This window comes from Carcharhinus amblyrhynchos, chromosome 17, assembly GCF_965287045.1.
Source record: "Carcharhinus amblyrhynchos chromosome 17, sCarAmb.v2.hapA, whole genome shotgun sequence".
Classification (NCBI taxonomy): domain Eukaryota; kingdom Metazoa; phylum Chordata; class Chondrichthyes; order Carcharhiniformes; family Carcharhinidae; genus Carcharhinus; species Carcharhinus amblyrhynchos.
The window spans coordinates 55597589-55614003 of NC_137340.1; the positions used below are offsets into that span (position 1 = coordinate 55597589).

At 51.4% G+C, this 16415-nt stretch overlaps 1 protein-coding gene across 1 annotated transcript in view; it reads left to right on the top strand.

The window, feature by feature from the left end:
• The first annotated feature begins 3118 nt into the window (after nucleotides 1–3118).
• The window catches only part of LOC145354256 (kazal-type serine protease inhibitor domain-containing protein 1-like), a 31018-nt gene continuing 17721 nt past the window's right edge, over nucleotides 3119–16415 (top strand). Inside the window, exon 1 of the mRNA XM_080205345.1 lies at nucleotides 3119–3312. The gene's annotated coding sequence lies outside the window, so the exon portion shown is untranslated. The remainder of the gene's footprint in view (nucleotides 3313–16415) is intronic.

A 16415-nucleotide genomic window follows, 5' to 3' on the forward strand; every position in this document is an offset into this window, starting at 1 on the left:
GGTCAGTGCTGAGGGAGTGCAGCACTGTCAGAGGGTCAGTGCTGAGGGAGTGCCGCACTGTCAGGGGGTCAGTGCTGAGGGAGTGCCGCACTGTCAGAGGGTCAGTGCTGAGAGAGTGCAGCACTGTCAGAGGGTCAGTGCTGAGGGAGTGCAGCACTGTCAGAGGGTCAGTGCTGAGGGAGTGCCGCACTGTCAGAGGGTCAATACTGAGGGAGTGCCGCACTGTCAGAGGGTCAGTACTGAGGGAGTGCCGCACTGTCAGAGGGTCAGTGCTGAGGGAGTGCCGCACTGTCAGAGGGTCAGTGCTGAGGGAGTGCCGCACTGTCAGAGGGTCAGTGCTGAGGGAGTGCCGCACTGTCAGAGGGTCAGTGCTGAGGGAGTGCCGCACTGTCAGAGGGTCAGTACTGAGGGAGTGCCGCACTGTCAGAGGGTCAGTACTGAGGGAGTGCCGCACTGTCAGGGGGTCAGTACTGAGGGAGTGCCACACTGTCAGAGGGTCAGTACTGAGGGAGTGCCGCACTGTCAGGGGGTCAGTACTGAGGGAGTGCCGCACTGTCAGAGGGTCAGTACTGAGGGGGTGCCGCACTGTCAGAGGGTCAGTGCTGAGGGAGTGCCGCACTGTCACAGGGTCAGTGCTGAGGGAGTGCCGCACTGTCAGAGGGTCAGTACTGAGGGAGTGCCGCACTGTCAGAGGGTCAGTGCTGAGGGAGTGCCGCACTGTCAGAGGGTCAGTGCTGAGGGAGTGCCGCACTGTCAGAGGGTCAGTGCTGAGGGAGTGCCGCACTGTCAGAGGGTCAGTGCTGAGGGAGTGCCGCACTGTCAGAGGGTCAGTGCTGAGGGAGTGCCGCACTGTCAGAGGGTCAGTACTGAGGGAGTGCCGCACTGTCAGAGGGTCAGTGCTGAGGAAGTGCAGCACTGTCAGAGGGTCAGTACTGAGGGGGTGCCGCACTGTCAGAGGGTCAGTGCTGAGGGAGTGCCGCACTGTCAGGGGGTCAGTACTGAGGGAGTGCCGCACTGTCAGAGGGTCAGTGCTGAGGGAGTGCCGCACTGTCAGGGGGTCAGTGCTGAGGGAGTGCCGCACTGTCAGAGGGTCAGTACTGAGGGAGTGCCGCACTGTCAGGGGGTCAGTGCTGAGGGAGTGCCGCACTGTCAGAGGGTCAGTGCTGAGGGAGTGCCGCACTGTCAGGGGGTCAGTACTGAGGGAGTGCCGCACTGTCAGAGGGTCAGTGCTGAGGGAGTGCCGCACTGTCAGAGGGTCAGTACTGAGGGGGTGCCGCACTGTCAGAGGGTCAGTGCTGAGGGAGTGCCGCACTGTCACAGGGTCAGTACTGAGGGAGTGCCGCACTGTCAGAGGGTTAGTGCTGAGGGAGTGCCGCACTGTCAGAGGGTTAGTGCTGAGCGAGTGCCGCACTGTCAGAGGGTCAGTACTGAGGGAGTGCAGCACTGTCAGAGGGTCAGTACTGAGGGAGTGCCGCACTGTCAGAGGGTCAGTGCTGAGGGAGTGCCGCACTGTCAGAGGGTCAGTGCTGAGGGAGTGCCGCACTGTCAGAGGGTCAGTGCTGAGGGAGTGCCGCACTGTCAGAGGGTCAGTGCTGAGGGAGTGCCGCACTGTCAGAGGGTCAGTGCTGAGGGAGTGCCGCACTGTCAGAGGGTCAGTACTGAGGGAGTGCCGCACTGTCAGAGGGTCAGTACTGAGGGAGTGCCGCACTGTCAGAGGGTCAGTGCTGAGGAAGTGCCGCACTGTCAGAGGGTCAGTGCTGAGGGAGTGCCGCACTGTCAGAGGGTCAGTGCTGAGGGAGTGCCGCACTGTCAGAGGGTCAGTGCTGAGGGAGTGCCGCACTGTCAGAGGGTCAGTGCTGAGGGAGTGCAGCACTGTCAGAGGGTCAGTGCTGAGGGAGTGCCGCACTGTCAGAGGGTCAGTGCTGAGGGAGTGCCGCACTGTCAGAGGGTCAGTGCTGAGGGAGTGGTACAGTGTTGCCGAGAGACTCTTGTTCAGTGTTGTTATTGTCTGTGAAGAGCGTTGATGTGCTGATGCTGTGAAAGGCGATATAGAAATGCAAGCCTCTTTCTTTGGACGTGTGCTCAGGCAGAGATGAGGTGAGGCACTGCAATAATGGAGAGCTTTGGGAACCTTTGATTCAAAGTCTCCTTTCCCTCTGGAGCGCACGCTGTGTCATCAACTGAATCCTCAAATGGCATTTTGTGTCGAAATTCAATCTAATTTGTATTTGAATGAATCAGCCTGGACTGTCCTGGTCAGAGCAGCAGGAAGCTGTGGGCTGAGTGTGGGATGTGATTCCGATGCCATGGTGTGGGCAGTAGCCACAGTAACACTGCTGTGGGGGGCTGGAATGGGAACAGGACAGGTTTACATCAGCTGTCTCTCACCTTAGTATAAAACCTCCTGTTACTGCAGTAACATCAGCAGGAAATGTCTGAAGGTGATTTTTAATGAATAGGGAGAGAGATAGATAGAGTGTGGAGTGGGTTAACAGAAGGATGGAGGAAGTGGCAACGAGAAGCAAAGCAAAATGAAATGCTAAAGGGAGAGCTTTGAGAGAGAGTGTCAGAAATGGCAATCAGAGACACAGAGAAAGTGAGAGTGAGTGAGATACATAGAAAGAGGTAGGGATTGTGAGGGAGATAGAGAAAGCAGAGATAATGTGAGGGAATGTCGGAAATAGTGACAGAGAAAGAGAGATGGATTTAGTGATGGAGAGAGATAGAGATAAAGGGTTGCAACAGAGAGAGAGCTAGTAAAGGAGAATGACAGAGAGAGAGAGATAGAGTAAATGACAGAGTGAGATCGAGAGTTAGAGACAAAGTTATGACTTATAAAGTTATGAGAGAGACAGGGGGACAGATAGTGAAGGAGAGAGAGTGAATGACAGAGACAGAGTTAGAGTAAATAACAGAGAGAATCAGAAACAGAGAAAAAAAGTTAGTGATAGACAGACAGAAGGAGAGACAGAGGCAGAGTTAGTGACAGAGAGAATGAGTGATGGAGACAGACAGGTAGACAGTCAATCAGACAGGTAGTCAGACAGGCTGAGGGAGCTGGGAGTCTGATCCCAGGAATGTGGATTCTCTACTTCCTGCTGCGGCGGCGGCTCTTTAAGGAGCATGTGTTTTCTCACTTAAATCCTGGTTAAAGAGCGAGTGGAGTCCGGAGCTGGAGTCACTTTTCATTCGGGTTGCAGTCTGAGCTGCTGAACTCACTTTCCTCCTGATCTTAGTGACAGGCTGGGTCACAATGTCCCCTCCAGGAGCTGCTGCAGTGGGTTATTAAGCGGAGCGATTCCACAGGTTAAGGTAAGACTCAGGGAGCAGGGCTGGGGTGCTGCAGTAAAGCCAGTGACTCGGAGCTCCTGTGAGAACTGCGCCGTTTGCTGAGCTCTCTACAACAGGCGGCTGTGTGAGCATCTCAGGAACACACTGAGGGCTCCATCTGGATCCCTCAACCCAGAGCAACACACCCTGACACAAACACTGACACAGACAGAGACACACACACTCACACAGAGACACACACACACTCACACAGACAGACACACACACCCTTACACAGATTCACACACACAGACACACATTCACACTCACACGGACACCCTCACACACATCCTCTCACAAAGAGACAGACACACAGACCCTCACACACAGACCCTCACACGCACTTACACATGCTCACAGACACATCCTAACACAGAGACACACACACAGACAGTCTCTCTCACACACACCTTCACACAGACACAGACACACCCTCACACAGACACACACACAGATACACACAGACTCACGCATACACATATACTTAAACAGACACAGAGTCACATACACACATGCTCACAGACACATAGACACATACTGAGATACACATACACAGACACTGTCTCACAGACTCACAGAGTCTCAGACACACACACAGTTCTCAATGTTCTCATTCGCCTACTCTCAGATAGCCCTGTTCTGATGTTCCCCAGTCTCTCTTGACAATTTTTCACTTAAAACACTGACATTTGCTGCAGATATCTGCCTTTGGCACATTCTCTTTCTCACTCTGTCTCTTGCTCTCTCTATCCTGTATGTTTTATCCCACTCCATCTCTCTTCATGTCTCTCTCACTCTATGTCTGTCCCTTTCTCTCCCTACATCTGTCTCCCTCTCCCTCTCTCTCTCTGTTTCTGTCTCTCTCTCTCTGTCTCTCTGTCTGTCTGACTCTGTCTCTGTCTGTCTGTCTGTCTCTCTCTGTTTCTGTCTCTCCCTCTTTCTCTCTCTCTGTTTCTCTCTCTCATCCTTGATTGAATTCAAAGGGTTAATTTAACGTAAGTCCTTTTATTCAGATGGTAAAATGAACAAAATTTGAAATGTCCCGTGTAAGTTACAGCATCAATAACAAGTTTTATAGTTTAATGTTGGTGAATTAATCAGAGACCATTATAGAATCCAGATCTGTAAAGATTCACATCCAGCCATTATCCTGTAATTGAGTTTGGTGTGTTTATATATGATCTGTTTGAGAAACAATTCCTGCACTCACCTCATGAAGGGGCAGCGCTCCGAAAGCTTGTGCTACCAAATAAACCTGTTGGACTTTAACCTGGTGTTGTTACTTATTTAAAGTGCCTACCCCAGTCCATCGCTGGTATCTCTACATCACAGAATCCTACAGTGCAGAGGGAGACCATTCGGCCCATCAAGCCTGCACCAACCACAATCCCATCCAGGCCCTATCCCCATAACCAGCCATATTTACTCTGCAATATCTGAAATAGTAATTAAACTCAGGAATGTTATTTTAGAAAGTGGTGTTTACTTATCTCTGTAAACTCCTTCAAACCTGCAAACTCCACCTGAGTGCAGAGTGTTCCTCCAGTGCTGGCACCTTCAGTATTCCCATTCCTCCCCCAGGGAGCTTCCTATCAGATTGTCCGTCCCTCAGCAGTAGCTGAGATTCCTCATTCCCTCAGAGTCTGAGATCTCCATCTGTCACAGAAATGTGTTGTGGACAAATAAACAGGGGACATTGAAGCAGGAGTGGGAAATGGAGTCACAGGGTGAGCATGAATGTTTGACAAGATTAGGGGTTAACTGGCAAAGTTTGGCAGGTGGGATTGGAGATATGGGGAGAAGGTGGGTGGGTGAGGGATATGGGGAGAAGGTGGGTGGGTGAGAGATGTGGGGAGAAGGTGGGTGGGTGAGGGATAAGGGGAGGGGGGTGGGTGAGGGATATGGGGAGAAGGTGGGTGGGTGAGGGATAAGGGGAGAAGGTGGGTGGGTGAGGGATATGGGGAGAAGGTGGGTGGGTGAGGGGTATGGGGAGAAGGTGGGTGGGTGAGAGATATGGGGAGAAGGTGGGTGGGTGAGAGATGTGGGGAGAAGGTGGGTGGGTGAGGGATAAGGGGAGGGGGGTGGGTGAGGGATATGGGGAGAAGGTGGGTGGGTGAGGGATAAGGGGAGAAGGTGGGTGGGTGAGGGATATGGGGAGAAGGTGGGTGGGTGAGGGGTATGGGGAGAAGGTGGGTGGGTGAGAGATATGGGGAGAAGGTGGGTGGGTGAGGGATATGGGGAGAAGGTGGGTGGGTGAGGGATAAGGGGAGAAGGTGGGTGGGTGAGAGATATGGGGAGAAGGTGGGTGGGTGAGGGATAAGGGGAGAAGGTGGGTGGGTGAGGGGTATGGGGAGAAGGTGGGTGGGTGAGGGATATGGGGAGAAGGTGGGTGGGTGAGGGATATGGGGAGAAGGTGGGTGGGTGAGAGATATGGGGAGAAGGTGGGTGGGTGAGGGATAAGGGGAGAAGGTGGGTGGGTGAGGGATATGGGGAGAAGGTGGGTGGGTGAGGGATATGGGGAGAAGGTGGGTGGGTGAGGGATATGGGGAGAAGGTGGGTGGGTGAGAGATATGGGGAGAAGGTGGGTGGGTGAGGGATATGGGGAGAAGGTGGGTGGGTGAGGGATATGGGGAGAAGGTGGGTGGGTGAGGGATATGGGGAGAAGGTGGGTGGGTGAGGGATATGGAGAGAAGGTGGGTGGGCGAGGGATATGGGGAGAAGGTGGGTGGGCGAGGGATATGGGGAGAAGGTGGGTGGGTGAGGGATATGGGGAGAAGGTGGGTGGGCGAGGGATATGGGGAGAAGGTGGGTGGGCGAGGGATATGGGGAGAAGGTGGGTGGGCGAGGGATATGGGGAGAAGGTGGGTGGGCGAGGGATATGGGGAGAAGGTGGGTGGGCGAGGGATATGGGGAGAAGGTGGGTGGGCGAGGGATATGGGGAGAAGGTGGGTGGGTGAGGGGTATGGGGAGAAGGTGGGTGGGCGAGGGATATGGGGAGGGGGGTGGGTGAGGGATATGGGGATAAAGACAGTAAGTGGAATTGGGGGATAAAGAACTATAGAATCATAAAAACATAGAAAATGGAAGTGGGAATAGGCCATTCAGCCCTTCAAGCCTGCTCCACCATTCAGGACATTCAACATGAGTGAGCATGACTGATCCTCTATTGCAATGCCACACTCCCGTACTCTCCCCAAACCCCTTGATGCCTCTAGAGTCTAAATATCTATTTCCTCCTTAAACGTATTCAGTGATTTGGCTTCCACAGCTTTCTGTAGTAGAGAATTCCACAGGTTCACCACCCTCTGAGTGAAGAGGTTTCTCCGTGTCTCAGTCCTACATGGCCTGCCCTGTATCCTGAGACTGTGATTCCTTGTTTGAGACCCTCCAACCAGAGGAACAAACATCCCTGCCCCCAGTCCATTCAGCCCTGTCAGAATTTTATACTTTTCAATGAGGTCCTCTCTCATTCTACAAAACTGCAGTGAGTACAGGCCCAGTCAACACAATCTCTCCTCATAGGACAATGCTGGCATCCCCGGAATCAGCCTGGTGAACATTCACTGCTCTCCCTCTACGGCAGATAAATCCTTTCTTAGACAAGGAGACTAAAACTCTGCACAATATTCCGGGTGTGATCTCCCCAAGACCCTGTACAACTGCAGTAAGACATCCTTGCCCCTGAACTCACATCCTCTTACAATGAAGGCCGATAGTTACATTTGCCTTCCTAACTGCTTGCTGTACTTGAATACTTGTTTTCACTGACTGGTGTACAAGGACATCCATAGACATCGAAGGACATTCATAGCGAGGGGATTGAATATAAAAGTAGGGAGGTCTTGCTGCGGCTGTATAGGGCATTGGTGAGGCCGCAGCTGGAGTACTGTGTGCAGTTTTGGGCGCCGTACTTACGCAAGGATATTTTGGCCTTGGAGGGAGTGCAGAGCAGGTTTACTAGGCTGATACCGGAGTTGAGGGGGTTGAGCTATGAGGAGAGGCTGAATAAACTAGGCTTGTACTCGTTAGAGTTTAGAAGAATGAGGGGAGATCTCATTGAGACATATAAGATGATGAATGGGATGGATAGGATAGAGGTGGAGAGACTCTTCCCACTCAGAAAGGACAGTAGGACTAGGGGGCACAGCCTCAACATAAAGGGGGGGCGGTTTAGAACGGAGTTGAGGAGGAACTTCTTCACTCAAAGGGTGATGAATCTCTGGAATTCTCTGCCCGTTGAAGTGGTGGAGGCTACCTCGCTAAATATTTTTAAGATGCGGGTTGATGAGTTTTTGATAAGCGAGGGGGTTAAGGGTTATGGGGAGAGGGCGGGAATGTGGAACTGAGCCACGACAGATCAGCCATGATCTTATTGAATGGCGGGGCAAGCTCGAAGGGCTAGATGGCCTACTCCTGCTCCTATTTCTTATGTTCTTATCCAGATCCCTTTCTACAACCACATTTCCCAATCCATCACCATGTGGGGAGACGGTGGGTGGGTGAGTAGGATGGGGGATATGGAGATTAAGTGGGTGACTGGGGATAGGGGTATGGAGATTAGATAAATTGGTGGGATGAGGGATAAGGAGATTAGGTGTGTGGGTGAGTGGGGATGGGGGATATGGAGATTAGGTGGGTGAGTGGGGATGGGGGATATGGAGATTAGGTGGGTGGTGGGGATGGGGGATATGGAGATTAGGTGGGTGAGTGGGGATGGGAGATATGGAGGTTAGATGTGTGAGTGGGGATGGGGGATATGGGGATTTGGTGGGTGAGTGGGGATGGGGATATGGAGATTAGGTGTGTGGGTGAGTGGGGATGGGGGATATGGAGATTAGGTGGGTGAGTGGGGTTGGGGGATATGGAGATTAGGTGGGTGGTGAGGATGGGGGATTTGGAGATTAGGTGGGTGAGTGGGGATGGGGATATGGAGATTTGGTGGGTGAGTGGGGATGGGGGATATGGAGATTAGGTGGGTGGTGGGGATGGGGATATGGAGATTAGGTGGGTGGTGGGGATGGGGGATATGGAGATTAGGTGGGTGGTGGGGATGGGGATATGGAGATTAGGTGGGTGGTGGGGATGGGGATACGGAGATTAGGTGGGTGGTGGGGATGGGGGATATGGAGATTAGGTGGGTGGTGGGGATGGGGATATGGAGATTAGGTGGGTGGTGGGGATGGGGGATATGGAGATTAGGTGGGTGGTGGGGATGGGGTGGTGGGGATGGGGATATAGAGATTAGGTGGGTGGTGGGGATGGGGGATATGGAGATTAGGTGGGTGAGTGGGGATGGGGGATATGGAGATTAGGTGGGTGAGTGGGGATGGGGGATATGGAGATTAGGTGGGTGAGTGGGGATGGGGATATGGAGATTAGGTGGGTGAGTGGGGATGGGGATATGGAGATTAGGTGGGTGGTGGGGATGGGGGATATGGAGATTAGGTGGGTGGTGGGGATGGGGTGGTGGGGATGGGGATATGGAGATTAGGTGGGTGAGTGGGGATGGGGGATATGGAGATTAGGTGGGTGGTGGAGATGGGGGATATGGAGATTAGGTGGGTGAGTGGGGATGGGGATATGGAGATTAGTGGGTGAGTGGGGATGGGGGATATAAGAACATAAGAACATAAGAAATAGGAGCAGGAGTAGGCCATCTAGCCCTTCGAGCCTGCCCCGCCATTCAATAAGATCATGGCTGATCTGTCGTGGCTCAGTTCCACTTTCCCGCCCTCTCCCCATAACCCTCAATCCCTTCTCTTATCAAAAACCCATCAACCCGCTTCTTAAAAATATTTAGCGAGGCAGCCTCCACCACTTCAACGGGCAGAGAATTCCAGAGATTCACCACCCTTTGAGTGAAGAAGTTCCTCCTCAACTCCGTTCTAAACCGCCCCCCCCTTTATCTTGAGGCTGTGCCCCCTAGTCCTACTGTCTTTTTTGAGCGGGAAGAGTCTCTCCACCTCTATCCTATCCATCCCATTCATCATCTTATACGTCTCAATGAGATCTCCCCTCATTCTTCTAAACTCTAACGAGTACAAGCCTAGTTTATTCAGCCTCTCCTCATAGCTCAATCCCCTCAACTCCGGTATCAGCCTAGTAAACCTCCTCTGCACTCCCTCCAGGGCCAAAATATCCTTGCGCAGGTGCGGCGCCCAAAACTGCACACAGTACTCCAGCTGCGGCCTCACCAATGCCCTATACAGCTGCAGCAAGACCTCCCTACTTTTATATTCAATCCCCCTCGCTATGAAGGCCAGCATCCCATTCGCCTTCCTGACCACCTGCTGCACCTGCAAGCTGGGTTTTTGCGACTCATGCACAAGGACCCCGAGGTCCCTCTGCACCGTCGCCTGCTGCAGTTTTTCGCCACGTAAGTAATAGTCCTTCCTACCATTCTTCCTACCAAAGTGGACCACCTCACACTTGCCAACATTAAATTCCATTTGCCATTTCCTGGCCCATTCGCCCAGCCTATCTAGATCCTTCTGCAGACTCTCCACACCCTCCGCACAATTTGCCGTTCCCCCAATCTTGGTGTCATCAGCAAATTTCGACACCCTGCACTCGGTTCCCTCCTCCAGATCATCTATATAAATGGTAAATAGCTGAGGCCCCAGCACTGACCCCTGGGGCACTCCACTAGTCACCATCCGCCAATCCGAATAGCACCCATTGACCCCCACTCTCTGCCTCCTATTTGACAACCAATCCTCTATCCACGCTAACACCCTACCCCCAACTCCATGTCCCCTGACCTTCTGCAATAACCTCTTGTGAGGTACCTTGTCAAAGGCCTTCTGAAAATCCAGAAAGACCACATCCACCGGCTCTCCTCTATCCACTGCCCTAGACACATCCTCATAGAACTCCAGTAAATTTGTCAGACACGACTTCCCTTTAATGAAACCGTGTTGCGTCCGCCCTATCAAGCAATTCCCTTCAAGATGCCTCGCAATTTCCTGCTTAATGACAGATTCTAACATTTTACCTACCACAGACGTTAAACTAACCGGCCTATAATTCCCCGCCTTTTGCCTGGCACCCTTCTTAAACAACGGCGTAACATTAGCCGTTTTCCAATCTTCCGGCACTTCCCCAGAATCCAGCGACGTCTGGAAAATAACCACCAAGGCATCCACTATCACCTCCGCCATTTCTTTCAGAACCCTCGGATGCATTCCATCCGGTCCTGGGGACTTGTCCACAATCAGCCCCTCCAGTCTGTCGAGCACCACCTCTCTAGTAACAGTAATGTCATTAAGACCCTCCATTCCTACCACCTTTCCATCGCTAACACCCGGCAAATTATTCACGTCCTCCTCCGTGAAGACAGAAACAAAAAAGTTATTCAAGACCTTCGCCATATCCCCATCCCCTACCACTAGCTCCCCTTTCTCATCCTCTAAAGGACCAACGTTCACCCTAGCCAGCCTCTTCCTTTTTATATATTTATAAAAACTCTTGCTATCCTTTTTTATATTAAGTGCTAGCCCAGCCTCATAGCTTCTCCTACCCTCCTTTATCAACTTCTTTGTCAATCTTTGTTGACATTTAAACCTTTCCCAATCCTCTTCTCGCCCACTGCTCTTAGCTACTCTAAATTCCTCCGCTTTTAATTTAACACTTTCCTTCACCTCCTTCGTTATCCACGGCTTATTACCTCTCTTCCTACTGTCCTTTTTAACCATCGGAATAAATTTCTGCTGAGCACCAAGAAAGATCTCCTTAAAGATCCTCCACTGCTCCTCAGCAGACCTACCTTCCAACACATTCCCCCAGTCCACATTCGCTAATTCTTCTCTCATCCTACCATACTCCCCTCTATTCAAACAAAGGACGCGCGTCCGGGAACCCACTTTCTCCTCCTCCATCTGCACCAGAAACTCCACCATACAATGATCACTCTCTCCAAGAGGATCCTTCACCGCAAGGTCCCTAATTCTACCCGCCTCATTACATAGCACCAGATCCAAGATAGCTTGCTCCCTCGTCGGCTCCAACACACACTGTTCAAGGAAATTATCCCGGCAGCATTCCAAGAACTCCTCCTCGAGCCCACCTCGTCCAACATGGGTCGACCAATCAATATGTAGATTGAAATCTCCCATAACTACTGCCGTCCCATTCCTGCACGCCGCACTTATTTGCGTGTTAACAGCCCGCCCCACCTCCAGATCATTATTCGGGGGCCTATAGACGACACCCACCAGCGTCTTCCTCCCTTTGCTGTTCCTAATCTCCACCCACAACGATTCCACGTTCTGCTCTTTGGCTCCGATATCATCCCTTGCTACCACCTTGATACTATCCTTAATCAGCAGAGCTACGCCACCCCCTCTTTCCTCCTGCCTGTCCTTCCTAAACACTTGATAGCCCTGTACATTCATCTCCCAGTCCCTGTCACCTTGCAGCCACGTCTCTGTAATGGCCACCAGATCGTATCCATTTGTGTCGATCTGCGCCACCAGCTCATCCACTTTATTCCGAATGCTTCGTGCATTCAGATAAAGCGCTTTCATCCCAGCCTTCACCTGGACCCTATTTGCCGTAACGCCACCAATTGGGACATCCTCGGCCTCTTCCCTTACCTGTACCCTATCCTTAACTTTAGACCTCGTAGCGTCACCTACCCTCGCACCCTCCCCCCCCCTAATTAGTTTAAAGCCCTGTCTACAGTCCTCTTTACTCGATTCGCCAACACTCTGGTCCCAGCACGATTCAGACCAACCCCATCCCGCCCGAACAAGTCCCACCTACCCCAATACTGGTGCCAATGCCCCATAAATTCGAACCCATTCCTCCCACACCAATCCCTGAGCCACCCATTCACTTCCTTTATCCTGTCAACCCTACGCCCGTCTGCACTCAGTTCAGGCAGTAGCCCAGAGACGACCACCTTGTCGGTTCTACTTTTTAATTCCACTCCCAGCTTCTCATACTCCCTCCGCAGATCCTCAGTCCGCACTTTGCCTACGTCGCCGGCACCCACATGTACTACAACGACCGGGTTCTCACCCTCCCACTCCAGGTTCCTCTGCAGCCCAGCTGTGACATCCTGTACCCGAGCACCAGGCAGACAACACACCCTTCTGTGCACTTTGTCATTGTGACAAAGGACAGTGTCAATACTCTTCACCCCACTATCTCCAATCACTACTACGTTCCTTTTCCCCTTCTCTTTGCCTATGTCCTGCTGCATCACTGTACCGTGTGCAGTTTGCTCACCAACCTCACCTGCCTCGTCCTCTTCCAGACTGGAAGCAAGAACCTCAAACCTGTTATGCAGATTAAGAGGCTGAGGCCTCCGCTCCTCACCCCCCTTCCTCCTCCTCCTAGCAGCCCCCTTTTGTCCCTGACCCTTAGATTTAGCCAGTCTAGGGGCACCCTCTCTCCCCCTGATGAGCCTCAGTGTCTGTAGCTCAGAGGCCAGCTCATCCACCTTGAGCTGGAGCTCCTCCAGCAACCTGCACTTACTGCAGACATGGTCACTGGGAAGGACCCTGGGGTCCACCAGTTCCCACATCATACACAAACCACACATCACATGCCCCTCCATTATTCACTGTAATTTTTTATGGGAAAAATTTTTTTTTCCTTGTTTCTTGCTGTAGTAGTATTAGGTGGGTGAGTGGGGATGGGGATATGGAGATTAGTGGGTGGTGGGGATGGGGGATATGAAGATTAGGTGGGTGGTGGGGATGGGGGATATGGAGATTAGGTGGGTGGTGGGGATGGGGATATGGGGAGAAGCTGGGTGGGTGAATGGTTTGTTAACTGATCTCACAGGTTGGGTGTTAAATAAAGGATACAGAAACACTGGAGAGGGCGCAGAGAAGATTTACAAGGCTGATATCAGAAATGTGTGGGTATAAATAATCAGGAAAAGATTGACAGGCTACCTCTGTATCCTCTTGAACTGAGAAGACAGAGGGTGACCTAACAGACGATGTGGAGATGTCAGTGTTGGACTGGGGTAAAAACAGTAAGAAGTTTCATTACACCCGGTCAAAGTCCAACTGGTTTATTTGGTAGCACAAGCTTTCGGAGCACTGCCCCTCCATCAGGTGAGTCACCTGAACAAGAAGATTCTCACCTCCTTGTCTTGATGTATTGTGTTCAGCAGTGTGAGAGTGAAATCCAATCCTATCCAGAAGCTTCAGAATATCTGATGTTAGTCAAGCACACACACTGCTTTCTATGCTCCTCTCCTCTTACACTGATTAGCACCCAAGCTCCAAAGGGTTAATGTAACAGTGAGGAGTGCTCACAGTGTGGAGGCTACAGTCTCTGCTCATTGGTACAGGGACTGGATACTCTGTTCATTCAGGAATTGATGTCTCTGTTTCAAATTCACACAATAAGCTCATGTTGGTCTTACACTATGATGTGGAGATGCTGGCGTTGGACTGGGGTAAACACAGTAAGAAGTCTGACAACACCAGGTTAAAGTCCAATCCTTCCCCTTCATCAGGTGAGTGAGAGTTCTGTTCACAAACAGGGCATATAAAGACACACACTCAATTTACAAAATAATGGTTGGAATGCGAGTCTTTACAGTTAATCAAATCTTAAAGATACAGACAATGTGAGTGGAGAGAGCATTAAGCCCAGGTTAAAGAGATGTGTATTGTCTCCAGAGAGGACAGTTAGTGAGATTTTGCAAACCCAGGCAAGTCATGGGGGTTACAGATAGTGTGACATGAACCCAAGATCCCAATTGAGGCCGTCCTCATGTGTGTGGAACTTGGCTATCAGTCTCTGCTCAGCGACTCTGCGTTATCGTGTGTTGTGAAGGCCGCCTTGGAGAATGCTTACCCGAAGGTCAGAGGCCGAATGCCCGTGACCACTGAAGTGTTCGCCAACAGGACGGGAACAGTCTTCCCTGGTGATTGTCGAGCGATGTTCATTCATCCATTGTCGTAGCGTCTGCATGGTCTCCCCAATGTACCATGCTTCGGGACATCCTTTCCTGCAGCGTATCAGGTAGACAATGTTGGCCGAGTTGCAAGAGTATTTACCGCGTACCTGGTGGACGGTATTCTCACGTGTGATGATGGTATCCATGTCGATGATCCGGCATGTCTTGCAGAGGTTGCTGTGGCAGGGTTGTGTGGTATTGTGGTCACTGTTCTCCTGAAGGCTGGGTAGTTTGCTGCGAACAATGGTCTGTTTGAGGTTGTGTGTTTGTTTGAAGACAAGAAGTGAGGGTGTGGGGGTGGCCTTGGAGAGATGTTTGTCTTCATCAATGATATGTTGAAGACTCCGGAGAAGATGTCGTAGCTTCTCCGCTCCGGGGAAGTACTGGACGATGAAGGGTACTCTGTCCACCATGTCCCATGTTTGTCTTCTGAGGAGATCGGTGCAGTTTTTCACTGTGGTGCATCAGAACTGTCGATCAATGAGTCGTGCGCCATATCCTGTTCTTATGAGGGCATCTTTCAGCGTCTGGAGGTGCCTGTTGCAATCCTCTTCATCTGAGCAGATCCTATGTATATGGAGGGCTTGTCCGTAGGGGATGGCTTCTTTAACATGTTTAGGGTGGAAACTGGAGAAGTGGAGCATCGTGAGATTGTCTGTGGGCTTGCGGTACAGTGAGGTGCTGAGGTGACCGTCCTTAATGGAGATGCGTGTGTCCAAGAATGCAACTGATTCTGGGGAATAGTCCATGGTGAGTCTGATGGTGGGGTGGAATTTGTTGATATCATCATATAGTTGTTTCAGTGATTGTTCACCATGAGGCCAAAGGAAGAAAACGTCATCGATGTATCTAGTGTACAGCATCGGTTGAAGGTCCTGTGTGGTGAAGAAGTCTTGTTCAAGCCCGTGCATGAAGATGTTGGCATATTGAGGTGTGAATTTGGTCTCCATGGCTGTTCTATGTGTCTGGGTGAAGAACTCGTTAGAACATAGAACATAGAACATAGAACATTACAGCGCAGAACAGGCCCTTCGGCCCACGATGTTGCGCCGACCAGTTAAAAAACAATGACCCTCTAACCTAAACCAATCCCTTTTCGTCCATAAACCTATCCACGGATCTCTTAAACGCCCCCAAACTAGGCGCATTTACAACCGCAGCAGGCAGGGCATTCCAATCCCTCACCACCCTCTGGGTAAAGAACCTACCCCTGACATCCGTCCTATAACTACCCCCCCTTAATTTAAAGCCATGCCCCCTCGTGCTAGCTTTCTCCATCCGAGGAAAAAGGCTATCACTGTCCACCCTACCTAAACCTCTAATCATCTTATATGTTTCAATAAGATCCCCTCTTAGCCATCTTCTTTCCAGCGAAAACAACCCCAAATCCCTCAGTCTCTCTTCATAGGACCTCCCCTCCATACCAGGCAACATCCTGGTAAACCTCCTCTGCACCCTCTCCAAAGCCTCCACATCCTTCCTGTAATGTGGGGACCAGAACTGCACACAGTACTCCAAGTGCGGCCGCACCAGAGTTGTGTACAGTTGCAACATGACGCTGTGACTCCTAAATTCAATCCCCCTACCAATAAACGCCGGGACACCGTATGCCTTCTTAACAACCCTATCTACTTGATTCCCAACTTTCAGGGATCTATGTACACATACACCTAGATCTCTCTGGTTGTTGAAGGTGAAGACATTGTGGTCCAGGATAAAGCGGATGAGTTGTAAAATTGCATCTGGAAACTGGCAGTTGTCGGTGTTGAGTGCTGAGGCAGTTGCAGCAATGCCATCGTCATGGGGGATGTTGGTGTAGAGTGCCGAGACATCCATTGTGACAAGGAGTGCTCCTGGTTCAACTGCTCCGTGTGTGCTGAGTTTCCGGAGGAAGTCTGTAGTGTCGCGACAAAATCTGGGGGTTCTTTGAATAATGGGTTTCAGGATACCCTCGACATAGCCGGAGAGGTTCTCACAGAGGGTCCTATTGCCTGATACGATGAGATGGCTGGGTGTGTTTGCCTTGTGTATCTTCGGGAGGCAGCCTTCAGGAGAACAGTGACCATGACCCCACACAACCCTGCCACAGCAACCTCTGGAAGACATGCTGGATCATCGACACGGATGCCATCATCTCATGTGAGAATACCATCCACTAGGT